General features: G+C 52.5%; 1 protein-coding gene and 1 pseudogene across 1 annotated transcript in view; both read left to right on the top strand.

Annotated features, from left to right (window-relative positions):
• GNG7 (G protein subunit gamma 7) overlaps positions 1-17,261 on the top strand; it is a 205,075-nt gene that overhangs the window by 122,100 nt on the left and 65,714 nt on the right. The gene's annotated exons all lie outside the window — the stretch shown is intronic.
• Positions 11,888-15,549, top strand: LOC103233651 (ATP synthase F(0) complex subunit C1, mitochondrial pseudogene; annotated as a pseudogene).

Here is a 17,261-nt window from a genome sequence, read left to right on the forward strand (position 1 = left end):
AATCTGCTCCCTGCTCACACTCGACAACAGAATAAGTTCCCGATGGGGCAGAGCGTGTAAACCAAGGGGACCCCCAGCTCCTGGAATTCTCCTCCTCTCTCCCTCCTGACTCAGAGTGTGGATTTCCATGTGTGCAGCCTCCTGGGACCTCAGTGGAGCAGAGGATCATGGGATGCAGAGTCTCTCGGGGATCCGAGGAATCCCCTAACCCAGGGGGTCTCACCGGGGGATAGATTCTGTCTGTCTGGGACACCTGTGGTTGTCATGACTGGGGGTGCCGCCGGCATGGAGAGGGTGGAGACCAGGATTGCTGTTTAGCACCCAGCAGTGCCCACGATGGCCCCACCTGGGAGAAAGATTGGCCCCGGCATCCACAGGGCCTGGGGAGAAGCCTCTATTGAGAAAGCGTCCGTGGGTTGCGTGGCCAGTCACAGAGGCTACTCCGTGTGTTTAGCATCCCGGGGTCATGAACGTTAATCAGATGCCCACCCAGAGCTCCTGGAGGCTGAGACAGCGTCCACCTCCCTTCCACGCTTGCTTCCACGGTCGGTGTGATGTTGCCTCGAGTTACAGCTTTTTGCGAACTGCGTGAGGCCCGGGTGACTCAGCAGCCCAGGCCTGCCTCCCGTTTGCAGCCCGTTTGTGGCCGTTACAAGGTGACCGCCTGCGTACCGACCCCCACACTGTTGTCCTCACTGGCCGGAGCCTCTGCCATCCCAGGCGCTAGATCTCACAGCTCCCTTGGGTCCCCGGAACTTTCCCAGCCCCCTGCAGCTGCCTCTCAGCAGCTGTGATTCTCATCAGAAGACGTTGTGCCTGGGGAGCCCTCTGTCCTTCCGGCCAGGACCTGAGAGCGTGGGTGAGCTTCCCCGGCAGAGGAAGCAACGCAGGGCACGCAGGTGAGGTCAGAGGAGCAGGAGAGGCCCCTGGGTCTGCATCTGGGAATGGTTCTGTCCAGGCAGAGACCCTGGAGCCAAATGTTCAGGGAGGATCTGGTGATTCCGTGCAGCTCACATCCTCCTGGTATCTTCTTGCCACCACAACCCTCCATGGGGAAACCTCCAACCCAGGGGTCCTCACCTGGGGCTGACCCTGGCCCCTGGGGGACACTGGGTGACGTCTGGGGATATCTGTGGTTGTCACAACTTGGAGGGGAGTACTCCTGTTATGAAGTCGAGGGAGGCCAGAGATACTGCTCAGCACCCTGCAGTGCCCAGGACAGCCCTACCCCAGAGAACCCTCAGCCCCTGGGTCCACATGGCCCAGGGGGAAAAGCCAGGATTATGTCATGGACTTAGGGGGTTAGCCTTATGCATCAGAAAGATGGCAGCCATGTGGTGAGGACATGGAAGGGCCAGATCCAAAGCAGGAGAGCCCCTCCTGACACCTAAGGATGCCGGCAAGACACTGCCTGTCGGGGGTGAGGGTGGTAAAGAGAAGTCAATAACCGGCCGCCCTTGTGGAAGCCAGATTGGCAGAATTTCGTGACTGGGCGTCTGTGGACAGAGAGGAAGGGGCGAGGGAGGAAGCAGGAGGAAGCTTGGATTGGGATGTCTCGGAAAACTTAAATTCAGGAAAGTCCTAGGAAATACATGCTTGAAAATATCTGCATTTGTATGGAAGATACGTGTGGGAATATATGTGTGTACATGCATGTATACATAAAGGTGAGTGTGTGCATCTATAACTATTTCATCTGACATCCACCTTTCTAACTTATCTGTCTGTAGCCACCCATCCTCCATCCATCCATCTATCCAGCATTCATCCAGCCATTCGCCCAGGCATCCATCCTCTTACCCACCCATCCATCCATCTATCCACCCATCCACCCACCCACCATCCATCCATCCATTCATTCAGCCATCCACCCAGGCATCCATTCACTTATCCATCCATCCCTCCATCCATCCATCCATTCACTTATCCATCCATCTATCCATCCATCCATCCATCATCCATCCATCCATCCATCCATCCACCCACCCCCCCACCATCCATCCATCCATTCATTCAGCCATCCACCCAGGCATCCATTCACTTATCCATCCATCCATCCATCCATCCATTCATTCACCATCCATCCATCCATCCATCCATCCATTCATTCACCATCCATCCATCCATCCATTCATTCACCATCCATCCATCCATCCATCCATCCATTCACCATCCATCCATCCATCCATCCATTCATTCACCATCCATCCATCCATCCATCCATTCATTCACCATCCATCCATCCATCCATCCATTCATTCACCATCCATCCATCCATCCATCCATCCATCCATTCACCATCCATCCATCCATCCATCCATCCATCCATTCATTCACCATCCATCCATCCATCCATCCATTCATTCACCATCCATCCATCCATCCATCCATTCACCATCCATCCATCCATCCATCCATTCGTTCACCATCCATCCATCCATCCATCCATTCATTCACCTTCCATCCATCCATCCATCCATCCATTCATTCACCATCCATCCATCCATCCATCCATTCATTCACCATCCATCCATCCATCCATCCATTCATTCACCATCCATCCATGCATCTATGCATTCGCCATTCATCCAGCCATCCATGCAATCATCCAACCACCCAGCCATCCACCATCCATACATTCACTCACCCATCAATCACCCATCCATCTATCCATCCATCACCTATTTGTCCATTCACCCAACATCTACCCAGACATTCATTTATCCATCCATCCATCCACCTATCCATCCATCCATCTATCCACCTATCCATCCATCCATCCATCCACCCAACCACCAACCCACCTAGTCATCCATCCATCCATCCATCCATCCATCCATCCATCCATCCATCCACCCACCTACCCATCCATCCATCTATTCATCCATCCAGTCAGCCAGTCAGCCAGCCATACATCCACTCATCCATCCTTCCACCCACCCATTCACCTATCCATCCACCCATTCACCCATCCACCCATAGGCTCATCTACCCATCCATCCACCCACCCCCCCATCTACCCAGTCACCCATCCACCCATCTGCCCATCCACCCATCCATCTGTCCACCCGCCCATCCACCTGTCTAGCCATCCTAAGAAGTCATTCTGTTTCTCTGGCTCCTCAGGGCTGAGACAGTTTCTCAGGCGTTCTTGTTTCTGATGCCCTGAACAGTCTTGAGGAGGTCTGGTCAGGTGTTTTGTAGGTTGTCCCTCTATTGGATTCGTCCAGTGTTTTTCTCATGGTCAGACTGGAGTGTTGAGTTTTGGGGAGAAAAACCTCAGATGCGAGGGCCTTCTCATCACATCCTATCAAGGGCACACAGTAGCCACATGACTTAATGCTGATGAGTTTGATCACCTGGCGTGGTAGTGGATGCCAGGATTCTCCACTTTCATTATGATTTCAAGGTGACTTTTTTTTTTTTTTGAGATGGAGTCTCGCTCTGTCACCCAGGCTGGAGGCTGGAGTGCAATGGCACGATCTCTGCTCACTGCGACCTCCTCCACCTCCCGGGCTCAAGCGATTCTCCTGCCTCAGCCTCCTGAGTAGCTGGGACTACAGGCACCTGCCACCACGCCCGGCTAATTTTTGTATTTTCAGTAGAGTCGGGGTTTTGCCATATCGGCCAGGTTGGTCTCGAACTCCTGACCTCAAGTGATCCGCCCGCCTCGGCCTCCCAAAGTGCTGGGATTACAGGTGTGAGCCACCGCGCCCAGCCCAAGGTGACATTCTACTGGATCTACACACGATATTCACTCTGAGTTCTCATTGAGTAAGGGATGCCTGTGTGCGTGTGTGTGTGTACATTCTACCTCCTTTTTCACTTGAGCCCTTGGCTACCAAATGTCAGGGCTGGAATTTGCACTCATTTCCAGAGTCCTCTAGTGTCCTTCCCTCCCTGTCCTTCCCTTTCAGCCTCAGCTGAGCTCTTGGGGCACCGAGGTCACCAGCAGCTTGTCTGGCCCCACTGGCTCCCAGCTCCCCGAGCCAGACGTGCCATCCCAGGTTCCCCATTTGCGGCCCTCGCTTTGAATTTATGGGCCTGCTGAGCAGAATGGGAAACTCATCAGGGAGTGTGAAAGTCACTCTAGAAGGTGGGAATGCCAGCAGCCGCCAGCCCCCAGCACCTGCACCAACAATGGGTCTTGCCACACAGCTTGGGCTGGAGTGGGCAAAGCTGGAGGGCGGGGCAGTGGAAGGTGGGAGCTCTTAGTCCTCCCCAATCTCACCCCATCATGACGGCTGCAAGACTGTACTGAGCTAGCCCTGGTTCCACAGTCTACAAAGGGGGTGAGAGGTCCGTTTCTCATCATCAAAACAGTACAACTTTACGTTTACAAAAGTAACACTGGCTTGTTGCTAAAAAATTTTTTCAGAAAACACACAAAAGTTTAAAGAAAAAGGGATACTGAAAAATCAATGAATTTTGGCTGGGTGCCGTGGTTCACGCCTGTAGTCCCAGCACTTTGGGAGGCCAAAGTGGGTGGATCACGAGGTCAGGAGTTCGAGACCAGCCTGGCCAACATGGTGAAACCCCGTCTCCACTAAAAATACAAAAAATAGCTGGGCGTGGTGGCAGGTGCCTGTAATCCCAGCTGCTCAGGAGGCTGAGGCAGGAGAATCGCTTGAACCCGGGAGGCAGAGGTTGCAGTGAGCCGAGATCACGCCATTACGCTCCAGTCTGGGCGACAGGGTAAGACTCTGTCTCAAAAAATAATAATAAAATGTTTTAAAAACTGAATTTTATACTTTATGAGGGTGAATTTTATGGTATATGAATGATGTCTCCATTTTGTTTTCAAAAGGAAAAGTTCCCCTGGTAATCCCAATCTGGGGATGAAGACTACTAAAATCTCTTCCAGGCTGCCTGTTTCTAACGGGCTGTTTTCAATATCGTTTCGAACTTACTGAGAAGTTGCAAGAATAGATGCAGTCACTTCATATACTCTTTATACTCAAATATGCCAACTGTTTACACTTGCCCTATTTTTTATTTTATTGTTCTCTCACTCACTCCATCGTTCACCGTGTGTGTGTATACACATTTATGTGTGTCTATGTATTTATGTATAAATTGCAGGTGGATATGTGTGTATATATCTATATATACACAGATAGTTACTTATATGGCATATATACTAGATATATCATTATGCAGTTATATATACACAGAATTATATGCATGTAGTTATACAGGTATGCCTATTAATTTATTTCCAGTCATTTGAAATCAAGTTGAAGACATCATGCCCCGTTAACCCTAAAGATCTTGGTGGACATTTTCTAAGAACAAGGCCCTTCCTTCCCTCCCTTCCTTCCTTCTTTCCCCTTACCTTCCTTCCCTCTCTCTCTTTCTTTATTTGAGGCAGGGTCTGCCCCGTCACCCAGGCTGGAGTGCAGTGGTGCAATCATGCCTCACTGCAGCCTCGACCTCCTGGGCTCAAGTGATCCTCCCTCCTCAGCCTCCCAAGTAGCTGGGACACACCACCATGCCTGGCTAATTTTTATTTTTTTTGGAGACAAGGTCTTGCCTGTCACCTAGGCTGGAGTACAGTGATGCAATCACAGCTTACTGCAGCCTCAAACTTCTGGTCTCTAGCAATCCTCCCACCTCAGCCTCCCAAGTAGCTGGAATTACAGTCACGTGTCACTGCTATTTTTTTTTTTTTTTTTAATTCTTTGCAGAGATAGGGTCTCCCTATGTTGCCCAGGCTGGTCTTGAGTTCCTGACCGTAAACCATCCTCCCATTTCAGCCTCCCAAAGTGGTAGGATTATAAGCATGAACCACTGGCACCCAGCCACGCTGGCTCTGTGTCCTTCTGATACATTGCCATAGTTCTTTGAGTTTCCTTACTTTCTGGCACAAAAATATGCTCCAGAGATATAATATTTTTTCTGTCCCAATCCTGGAGCCAACCTCTTCTCCAACCTGTCCTGATGACTTTTAGTTCTTCCAAACATGTACTGTTAAAAAATATGCACTACACCCACACATGTATGGACTTTTCCAAATAATAATAGAATCATACTATTGATACTCTTCTTTAATTTGTTTTTTTTTAATTTAGCAATATATTATGGGAATCTTTCCACATTATCAAATACAGATTTGCAACATCCTTTTTAGTGAATGTTAAGTGTTTTATCTTATGGTTGTACCATAGATTACTGAACTAATCTCCTAAATTAAATAGGAGTACAGTACCGCCATCAGGGCTCACTGCAGCCTGGAACTCCTGGGCTCAAGCAAGGCATCTAAGTTGTTTATTATTTGTTTACCTTTATCCATAATAATGCTTCAGGTAAAGTGCTTGTGTGTGCACCTCTGCACAATCCTATGAGCGTATCCTTAGGACAGTTTTCCAGAGGGAAGCTTGCTTACAAGAACAGTTATTCCAATGTCCTCCACCCACTGTGTGCTAGTCCATGATTTATCACATCTTGACCATCCCTGGATATTATCTATTTTTTAAAAATACTTGCCAGTTGGACCAGGTGTAGTGGTTCATGCCTGTATTATCAGCACTTTGGGAGGCTGAGGCAGGAGGATTGCTTGAGCCCAGGGGTTTGAGACTAACCTGGGCAACATAGCAAGACCCCATCTCTACAAAAACATTTAACAATTTGGCTGGGCGCAGTGGCTCATGCCTATAATTCCAGCACTTTGGGAGACAGAGGTGGGGAGATCACCTGAGGTCAAGAGATTGAGACTATCCTGGCCAACATGGTGAAATCCCATCTCTACTAAAAATACAAAAAATAGCTGGGTGTGGTGGCTCTCACCTGCAGTCCTAGCTACTCAGGAAGCTGAGGCAGGATAATCACTTGAACCTGGCAGGTGGAGGTTGCAGTGAGCCAAGATTATGTCACTGCACTCCAGCCTGGGTGACAGAGCAAGACTCCGTCTCAAAAAAAAAAAATTAACAATTAGCCAGCCATGGTGGCAGGCACCTGTAGTCCCAGCTACTTGGAAGGTGGAGGTAGGGGGATCCCTTGACCCCAGGAAGTCAAGGCTGCAGTGAGGCATGATTATACCACTGCACTTCAGGCTGGGCAACAGAGCTAGACCCTGTCTCAAAAAAAAAATTGTCATTTAAAGGCTAAAAGTAACATCTCATTGTATGATCTATAATCTTTTTTATTACTGGAGAGCTTGAAATTTTTCATAATGAACATTTATAATGCTTTTTGTGGATTATGTTCACTTTTAACAATTTATTTTTTAAATTTTGAGATAATTTGTGAATTACAGAAGAAGTGCAAAAATAGTACAGAGTGTTCCCTTACACCTTTCATCCAGCTTCCCATTGGCTGACATCTTCCATAACTACAGAACATTTATCACCACTAAAAAAAAAATCAACCTGGCTACAATATTAAGTACAGGGCTGATTCAAATGTCATCCTTTTTTCCATTTCCCTGTGCTTTTGTGTTCCATGATCTGATCCAGGATCCCACATTTATTAAGCTGGTTTGTTCACTTTTATTGATTTGTTGGAGATCTTTATATATTAAGGACCTCAGCTTTTTGTCTCTCGTCCCTTTGGCAAAGTATTTCCATTTTGCTTTTTCACTTTGGCAATGACTTCAAGAGACGGGTGGTAAGTGACATAGGATGATGCTGGCATCCTGGCTTAAAGCAAGGGTTATAGGGCACAGACTGCATACTAAACCCTCCACAAACTGTTCTCACCTCCCCATCCCGTCCCAGACATTCTCTGTTTCTCTAACACAACTCCAGCAACTGGCCACTTGTCACCTTGTGAAACCTTGATATTTTATTCCACAAAGTTGTGCCTACCTTGAGTAGAGCCTACATCTTAGACTGTATCATGGTTCATGCATTGTTCCGACACCTGTTGGGTGATGCAGAGTGAGTGGGGCCTGGCCAGGCATCTTGTTGAGGATCATGTCACAGTGTCCCCACCCTCGAGGAGAAGGGGAGGTGTCCCATCCCTGCAGGGTGGGGGGCAAACCCCTGCAGAAGTGGGCATTGGTAGTGCAGCCAGGAGCTTGGCTGCAGGCATCCTGGCTGCAGACACAGTTTTGCTGCTGTGCTTGGTGAACAACACCAGGGACCAGGGAGGGGGCCCCCATGTCCCACCCCACAGCCTCAGACCTGTTCTCACCCCCCTGTGGTTTGGGAACTCAGTATCTCTGCTAACCCCTCCTGGGTAATTTGCAAGTGAAGGAATTGACAGCCGGTGCTCCAGGCCACCCGAGAGACACCCCGTCAGTCTGTCACCCAGGCCACTAGGCACTTTTAGACAAACTGTTGGGGGAAGGGAGAGGTGGAAGCAGAGATTAATCACTTTCAGGCTGGGCCTGCAGCGAAGGCACTTCTGGTGAGGGACGTCCTAGTGCATATTGGGTTCATGTAAGTCTTTCTTGAGGCCTGATATGGGGGGAAGACGAGGGAAGAAGACACCGGTCTCTGCCTCAACAACCAGGCAGAGGCCGGGCACAGTGACCCACGCTGGTAATCCCAACACTTTGGGAGGCTGAGGTGGGAGGATCGCTTGAGCCCAGGAGTTCAAGACCAGCCTGGGCAACATAGTGAGACTCTGTCTCTTAAAAAATGTAAAAATTGGCCGGGCGCGGTGGCTCAAGCCTGTAATCTCAGCACTTTGGGAGGCCGAGACAGGCGGATCACGAGGTCAGGAGATCGAGACCATCCTGGCTAATACGGTGAAACCCCGTCTCTACTAAAAAAAATCCAAAAAAACTAGCTGGGCGAGGTGGCGGGCACCTGTAATCCTAGCTACTCGGGAGGCTGAGGCAGGAGAATCACTTGAACCCAGGAGGCAGAAGTTGCAGTGAGCCGAGATTGTGCCACTGCACTCCAGCCTGGGAGACAGACTGAGACTCTGTTTCAAAAAAAAAAGTAAAAATTAACTGGGCTTGGTGGCACCTGTAGTCCCAGCTACTTGGGAGGCTGAGAGGGGAGGATCCCTTGAGGCCAAGAGTTCAAGGCTGCAGTGAGCTGTGACTGCACCACTGCACTCCAGCCTGGGTAACAGCAAGACCTTGTCTCCAAAATAAAATAAAACAGAACCAGGCAGAGAGCTGGGCACGGTGGTTCACGCCTGCAATCCCAGCACTTTGGGAGGTTGAGGTGGGCAGATCCCCTGAGGTTAGGAGTTCAAGACCAGCCTGGCTAACATGGCAAAACCTCGTCTCTACTAAAAATACAAAAATTAGCTGGGCATGGTGGAGCGCGCCTGTAGTCCCAGCCACTTGGGAGGCTGAGGCAGGAGAATCTCTTGAACCCAAGAGGTGGAGGTTGCAGTGAGTGGAGATTGCACCACTGCACTCCAGCCTAGGCAACAGAGTGAGACTCAGTCTCAAAAGAAAAAAAAAAAAAAGAACCAGGCAGAGGGCAGCAGGGCCACGCCCTATCCCTGCCTCTTAGACAGAAAGGCATGAAGGGGTGAGCAGGCCAGGCCGGGACCAATGTCAGGGGCCAGGACTGGGGCTGGTGGGGTCAGCAGGACTCACTCAGCTGTGTGTTTAGGCCGTGACCCCTGGGCACACCTGCATTCCCCTGCCCGGGAGTTCCTCCAGCGTTTATTGAGTGGGTGCTCTGGGACGGGCACTGCGGGGGGTGCAATGGTTTTTTTTTTTTAAGTGCCAGTGGAGTCTGGCTGGGTGTCCAGGGAGGAGGACACAAGCCGAGAGACACCTGCATGCCCAGAGCTGGAGGAGGCAGGAAGGGTCCTCCCCGGGAGCCTCTGGAGGGAGCACAGGCTTGCAGACCCTGTGATTTTGGACTTCTAGCCTCCAGAACTGGGAGAGGATCCACGTCTGTGGTTTTAAGTTCTCCCCTCCCAACCCCCCATGTGTGGCACTTTCTTACGGCAGCCCCAGGACACCCATCCACAGAGTTCCTGGGAAATGGGGATGTCAGGTCTGTCATCTGCATGTGTGGCAACCAGAAAAGCCCCTGTCCGTGGGGGTGCGTCCCCTGCTCCCCGCATTTCTGACAAACCCCTTCGATCGGCAGCTTGTCCTTGTGTGTCCCCGAGGAAGGTGACCAGCAGGTGGAGCTGCTGCCCAGCAGCGGCCATCCCTGTGTCCTCCTCCCTCTTCTTGTTACCATAAACACTTGCAGACCTCAGAGGAAAACACTCAACGATTCCCAACCGACAGGGCTGTGTGCTCAGGGCTTCAGAAGCACGCACAGGGAGCGTCCTTTCCTGCACCCGCCCTGTTGACTCTGCCATTTATCTTCCCGGCCGCCCGGCTTCCCGGGGCAGCCTGATGGCCAGGGTGCAGGTCTGGGTGGGTGCCAGGTGCCTGTCCTCCCGCCCGCCCCGGCCACCCTGAGCTGCAGGACACACAGAGACCCGGACGGGAGCCAGCCGCGCTGGGAGTGGCCTCGGCTCTGTTACGCTGGGCAGTGAAATTTCAAAACAAACTTAGCCACATGGTCTGAGTCAGGTGTGCCTGGGTGACCCCTGTCCAGACCTTGGTGAGGTCTGGACCTGCCCGCCCAGTGGCACTCATCCCGCAGATGCTGAGGCGGAGCCCAAAATCATGGGACCCTCTGCTGCAGGCACCGGCGGGGCGGGCTGCCAGGGCCGGAGACGAGCAATGTGCATTCTTGGGATGTTTTTTCGTTTAACCGTCTCTCCCTCTCCCAGCCGTTTCCTGGCCTCTCGCAGACAAGCGACAGACAAGCAGGTCTGGCGCCGGTCCATGCTGGTGGTTTTCCATGCCGGGGGTCAGTCTGGGATCCAAATCCCCACAGCTCGGCCCCTAGGGGGCCAGGAGCCAGGAGTTTGAGGCCCCGATCCACCCCTTCCCAGCTCTGTGACCTTAGCTAAATTCCTTTAGCATGGTTTCCCTCCTTGGGCATGTTAACGTTTGGAAGCTGATGATTCTTGGTCTCGGGGTGTTGGGGGGTTCCTGGCAGGGAGTGGGTGGAGACCAGAGACGCTGCTCAGCACCCTGCGGTGTCCAGGACGGCCCCACCCCAGAGAGAAGGATCCAGCCCCGATGTCCACAGGGCTGAGCGGGAGAGATCCTGCTGAACGGGAGCTGCAAACAGGTGCTTTTCTGCCCAGCTTCTCCAGCCTGGTTAGCCATGAAACCTGGGGCTACCGGCCGTTGAGCCTGACCCTGAGCGGGCGTTGCTTGTGCGTTCCTTCGGCCCTGCAGGACGGGCAGTCTCTCACCGTTTTCTGGAGCACCGTTTTCTGTTGATTTATTTATATTCTGCCTCATTCCACAAAGAATCGGAGCAAGCATTCAGGAAGAGATTCAATCAAATAGAAAAACGCAAATAGCTTCCTAAAATAGAGTAGTGAGCAGGGCGAGTAAGGAGTCAGCACCAGGCTGCCCTCGGTCCCCTGGGTCCCGTATTGGGTTCTCTGAGGGTCCCTGGCTGTAACGGGGAATTGGTCCCAGTTCTGCCTACGTCTACCTGAGTCTCAGCAAATCTCTGAGCCTCAAAACCCTCAGACCCTCAAAACCTCTAAGAATCAGCACCCTCTATGATGTCATTATGCTGAATAAGACAAGCGTGAGGCCGGGCGTGGTGGCTCACGGCTGTAATCTCAGCCCTTTGGGAGGCCGAGGTGGGAGGATTGCTTGAGCCCAAGAGTCCAAGACCATCCTGGGCAACAGTGAGACCACCGTCTCTACAAAAAAATAAAAGAATTAGCCGGGCGTGGTGGTACGTACCTGTGGCCGCAGCTCCTCGACAGGCTGAGGTGGGAGGATCTAGAGCCTGGGAGGTCGAGGCTGCAGTGAGCTGTGATCATGCCATTGCACTCCAGCCTGGGTGACAGCAAGACTTCATCTCAAAAAAAAAAAAAAAAAAAAAAAAAAACAGGGAAAATAACACCATAAAATTTTATATAGGGGTGTTCTATGTTTTCTTTTTAGATTTATTCCCTCGCTCTGTCGCCCAGGCTGAAGTGCAGTGGTATGATCTCGGCTCACTGCAACCTCTGCCTCTGGCTTAAAGCAGTTCTCCTGCCTCAGACTCCCAAAGTGCTAGGATCACAGGCATGAGCCACCACGCCCAGCCAGAAGACTCTAGCTTAGCAGAGTCATGGGAAGACACTCCCCTGCTGGTTCCTGGTATGAAGAAGTGAGCAGTGCATTGTGAGAAGGCCCAAGAAGGGCCTCATAGCTAGGACCCAAGCGTGGCCCCTAGGAGCTGGGAGTGTCCCCCAGGCAACAGCCAGCAAGGAAACAGGGACCCCGGTCCTACAACTACAGGGAGGCAAATGGTCCCAACAGCTTGAGGGAATGCCGGATGAGGAGCCTTCCCCAGCCGAGCCTCAGATGAGACGCAGCCCCATCCAACACCCAGACTGCAGCCCTGGGGGGACCCTGAGCAGAGGCCTTGGCTTGGCTGTTCCCAGACTCCTGACCCCCCAAAACTGTGATGTACTAAGTGGATGGTGTTGGAAGCCACCACATGGGTGGTGATTGGTTATGCAACACAGAGACTGAGCTTACTGTCCCCACAGCCCTAGTCTGCGAGGTGGACCTTGTCCTGACCCTGCCAACAGGAGTACAAAGACTTATTGGAACTTTGAACACGGGACAGCCCTGGTGACTCATGTAGCGTGAATGAGTTAAGAACAAATTCAAGCCGGGTGCTGAGGCCCACACCTGTAATCCCAGCACTTTGGGAGGCTAAGGCGGGAGGATCACTTGAGCCCAGGAGTTTGAGACAAGCCTGGGCAATATAGTGAGACCCCGTCTTTAGAACAAATTTTAAAAATTAGCCAGGGTGGTGCTGTGCTCCTGTAGTCTTAACTACTCAGGAAGCCGAGGCAGGAGGATCATTTGCATTCGGGAGTTTGAGACCAGCCTGGGCAACCCAGGGAGACCCATCTGTAAAAAAAAGTTTAAAAAATTACCCAGATAGGGGCCGGGCACGGTGGCTCAAGCCTGTAATCCCAGCACTTTGGGAGGCCGAGATGGGCGGATCACGAGGTCTGGAGATCGAGACCATCCTAGCTAACACGGTGAAATCCCATCTCTACTAAAAAATACAAAAACCTAGCCGGGCGAGGTGGTGGGCACCTGTAGTCCCAGCTACTCGGGAGGCTGAGGCAGGAGAATGGCGTAAACCCGGGAGGCAGAGCTTGCAGTGAGCTGAGATCCGGCCACTGCACTCCAGCCTGGGCGACAGAGCGAGATTCCGTCTCAAAAAAAAAAAAAAAGAAAATTACCCAGGTGTGGTGGTGCACACCTGTAGTGCCAGCTACTCAGGAGGCTGAGGTGGGAGGATCGCTTGAGCCCAGGAAGTCGAGGCTGCAGTGAGCTGTGATTGCACCACTGCACTCCAGCCTGTGCAGTGAAGCAAGACCCTGTTTCTTAAATTAATTAATTCATTTAAAAGACCAAGTTTAGTTCCCAAGGGTTCCTGGTTTCCCAGACGTGTGAGGGCGGCCAGCAGCTGCTGCAGTGCCCATCCCCCGCCCGCCGCGGCCCGCCCTGTCCTCCCTGGGGTCAGCAAGCATCCAGGGACCACCGCGAACTCTGGGAGGGAGTGGGACAGCCCCACCCAGGGCAGATTCCCAGCACACCGTGTGCAGGCCTGGGTCGAAGGGTTCTGCTGGAATCGACCCGGCGTGTTTGTTTTTGCTGCGGTCCTCTGGGGCCATCCGGGCTGCGTGCCTGCACGTCATCCGAGGCCGCCCCACTGCGGTGGGTTGGGAAACTCAGTCTTGGATTCCGCCAGCCTCACAACTCCTGCTCCGGGAGCACGTGCCTGTGCTGCATGTGTCTGTGTGTGTGTGTGTGTGTGTGTGCGCGCGTCTGTGTGGTTCTGCGTGTCTGTGTGTCTGTGTGTACCTGTGTGTGAGCGTGTGTCTGTGTCTGCCTGCGTGTGCCTGCGTGTGTCTGCGTGTACCTGTGTGTGAGCGTGTGTGTATCTGGTTCTGCGTGTGTCTGCGTGTGTCTGTGTGTACCTATGTGTGAGCGTGTGTCTGTGTGTACCTATGTGTGAGCGTGTGTGTGTACCTATGTGTGAGCGTGCGTCTGTGTGTCTGTGTCTGCCTGCGTGTGCCTGTGTGTGTCTGCGTGTACCTGTGTGTGAGCGTGTGTGTATCTGGTTCTGCGTGTGTCTGCGTGTGTCTGTGTGTACCTATGTGTGAGCGTGTGTCTGTGTGTACCTATGTGTGAGCGTGCGTCTGTGTATCTGGTTCTGTGTGTGTCTGCGTGTACCCACGTGTGAGCATGTGTCTGTGTCTGCCTGCGTGTGCCTGCGTGTGTCTGCATGTACCTGTGTGTGAGCGTATGTCTGTGTCTGCCTGTGTGTGCCTGCGTGTGTCTGTGTGTACCTGTGTGTGAGCGTATGTCTGTGTCTGCCTGCTTGTGTCTGCGTGTGTCTGTGTGTACCTATGTGTGAGCGTGCGTCTGTGTATCTGGTTCTGCATGTGTCTGTGTGTACCCATGTGTGAGCGTGTGTGTGTGTCTGCCTGCATGTGCCTGCGTGTGTCTGCGTGTACCCGTGTGTGAGCGTGTGTGTGTCTGCCTGCGTGTGCCTGCGTGTGTCTGCATGTGTCTGCGTGTCCACACGCCCTGAGGAGGCACCCGTTCTGCTCTGTGCACTTCCCCGAAGCTTTCCAGATCACTCCCAAAGGACACCCAAAAAGGCTAGAGCTGGGCGCTGTGGCTCACACCCATAATCCCAGCACTTTGGGAGGCCAAGGCAGGAGGATTGCTTGAACCCAGGAGTTCCTGGCAACAGCAAGGCCCCATCTCTACAAAAAAAATTTTTTTAATTAGCTGAATAGGGTGGTGCAAACCTGTGGTCCCAGCTACTCCGGAGGCTGAGGTGGGAGGATGGCCTGAGCCCAGGAGGTCCAGGCTGCAGTGAGCTATCATGGTGCCACTGTACTCCAGCCTGGGCAACAGAGCAAGACCCTGTCTAAAAAAAAGAAAAAGTGGGGAGTGCAGGTGACGTGGGGCCGGGAGCCAGCAATAGGCAGGGTTGTGGGCTGGGCAGTGTGGAGGGTATTTCCCCCAGTGCTGGGAGAGGCGATGGCAATCTAGATATGGCCGTATCAATTCATGTTCATTACCAACAACTGAAAAAATGCAGACCAGCAGGGCATTACTCATTTCTCCAGCTCTGATCCGCTGTTGTACCGGGGGGCTAATCAGGCCTGTGTCTGCCTCCTTCTTGAATGGCCCAGTGAATTCATCTAAACAGCCTTCCTACAGCAGCTTCCCACTCCAGGTGGCCAGACAGGAGTTCCAGACCAGTGTTGTCTCCCGGGATATTGACACGGCAGCCAAGTTGATTGGTGCTGGGGCAGCCAGAGTTGGTGTGGCGGGTTCAGGGGCTGGCATTGGAACGGTGTTGGGCAGTTTGATCATTGGCTATGCCAGGAACCTGTCTGTCAAACAGCGGCTCTTCTTCTGTGCCATTCTGGGCTTTGCCCTGTCTGAGGTCATGGGGCTCTTCTGTTTGACGGTCGCCTTCCTCATCTTCTTCGCCATGTGAGGCTCCGTGGGGGCCACCTGCCTGTTGCTGCTACAGCTCCACGCCATTCCTGGGGCTGGGGTGTGCTAAGCTTTACCATTAAACACAACGTTTCTCTAAAAAAAAAAAAGAAAAGAGAAGAAAGAAAGAAAAGAAAAGAAAAGAAAGAGAGAGCTACTCTGTAGGCTGAGGTGGGAGGACAGCTTGAGCCCAGGAGGTCCAGGCTGCAGTGAGCTATCATGGTACCACTGCACTCCAGCCTGGGCAACAGAGCAAGACCCTGTCTAAAAAGAAAGAAAGAAAAAGAAAAAAGAAAGAGAGACTCCAACCAGCCTTTCTTCCCTGGATCCCTGACAGCTCAGAGATAACCATTGTGCCCCTACGGCTAACAGCAGCTGGAGCTGACAGCCTTTCACAGGGCCTGCCAGCAGCCTTGGAGGAACCCCGAGCCTATTTAATAGACAGGACACTGAGGCTCAGATAACAAGTGCGGTTTCGGACAAGAGCAGGAGAGGAGGTGGAGAAACAGACCCTCGTGCGCGGCTGGTGGGGATGGAACAAGGCCCAGCCTGACGGCTTCTCACATAGGTAAACGTGGAGTTACCATAGGGCCCAGCAATCCCACTCCTGGGTATAGATCCCACAGAACCGACAGCAGGGACTCAAAGAGGTGTTTGCATACACATGTGCACAGCGGCACGATTCCCAACAACTCCAGGGTGAAAGCCACCCCAGACGTCCATCAGTGGATAAACACAGCATGGTCCAACCAGACAGTGGAATATTACTCAGCCATGAAAAGGAAGGGAATCCAGACCAGGCTACAGCGTGATGAACCTTGAGGATCTCACGCTCAGTGAGAGGAGCCAGACACGAAAGGATGTGTCCTGTGTGATCCCACTTCTGGGAGGTCCCCGGAGTCGTCAGATTCACAGAGACAGGAAGTAGGATGGGGGATGCCGGGGGCTGGAGAGGGGGACAGGGACTGAGTGTTTCACAGGGACAGAGTTTCAGTTTGGGAAGAGGAGAAAGTTCTGGAGAGGATGGTGGTGATGGCAGCACAACATTGTAGTGAGAAGAGAGAGAGGGAGAGGAAGGGCTCCAAGTCAGCCCCAAGCCCCATCTTCAGCATCATATGGGGTACGTGTTCCTGCAGCCTCACCGTTGAGTTTGAAGGCATAATGTCAGAATGCAGGCCCAGCAGGGACCCCCCAGGGAGATGGTGGGGGTGGCTGGCAGGGCGGGTTTCACCTGGACTGCACCAGCCCAGGTGTGACGGGCTCTGGGCCAGACCCAGGCACCCGAGGTGAGAAGGCAGCATCTCTCATCTCAGGATACCCAGGCCTCCCCGAGATGGCAGAACTCCGGCTGTACCTCGCAGCAGCTGGTCCGTGGCGCCCACGGTATATCCCATTCATGCAGTACCTTTCCGGCCTCTTCCAGAAAGAATTTAATTCGTCCCTTTGCATATGACCATGGGAGGGAAATGCCAGTCCTACTTTTATTGTTTGTTTGTTTGTTTGTTTGTTTGTTTGTTTGTTTGTTTTTTGAGACGGAGTCTTGCTCTGTCGCCCGGGCTGGAGTGCAATGGCCAGATCTCAGCTCACTGCAAGCTCTGCCTCCCGGGTTTACGCCATTCTCCTGCCTCAGCCTCCCGAGTAGCGGGGACTACAGGCGCCCGCCACCACGCCCGGCTAATTTTTGTATTTTTGGTAGAGACAGGGTTTTGCCATGAACAAGACTCCAACTCTTTCTCCAAGTCGGCCAGGCTGGTCTCGAACTCCTGATCTCAGGTGATCCGCC

This window comes from Chlorocebus sabaeus, chromosome 6, assembly GCF_047675955.1.
Source record: "Chlorocebus sabaeus isolate Y175 chromosome 6, mChlSab1.0.hap1, whole genome shotgun sequence".
In the NCBI taxonomy this organism is placed as follows: domain Eukaryota; kingdom Metazoa; phylum Chordata; class Mammalia; order Primates; family Cercopithecidae; genus Chlorocebus; species Chlorocebus sabaeus.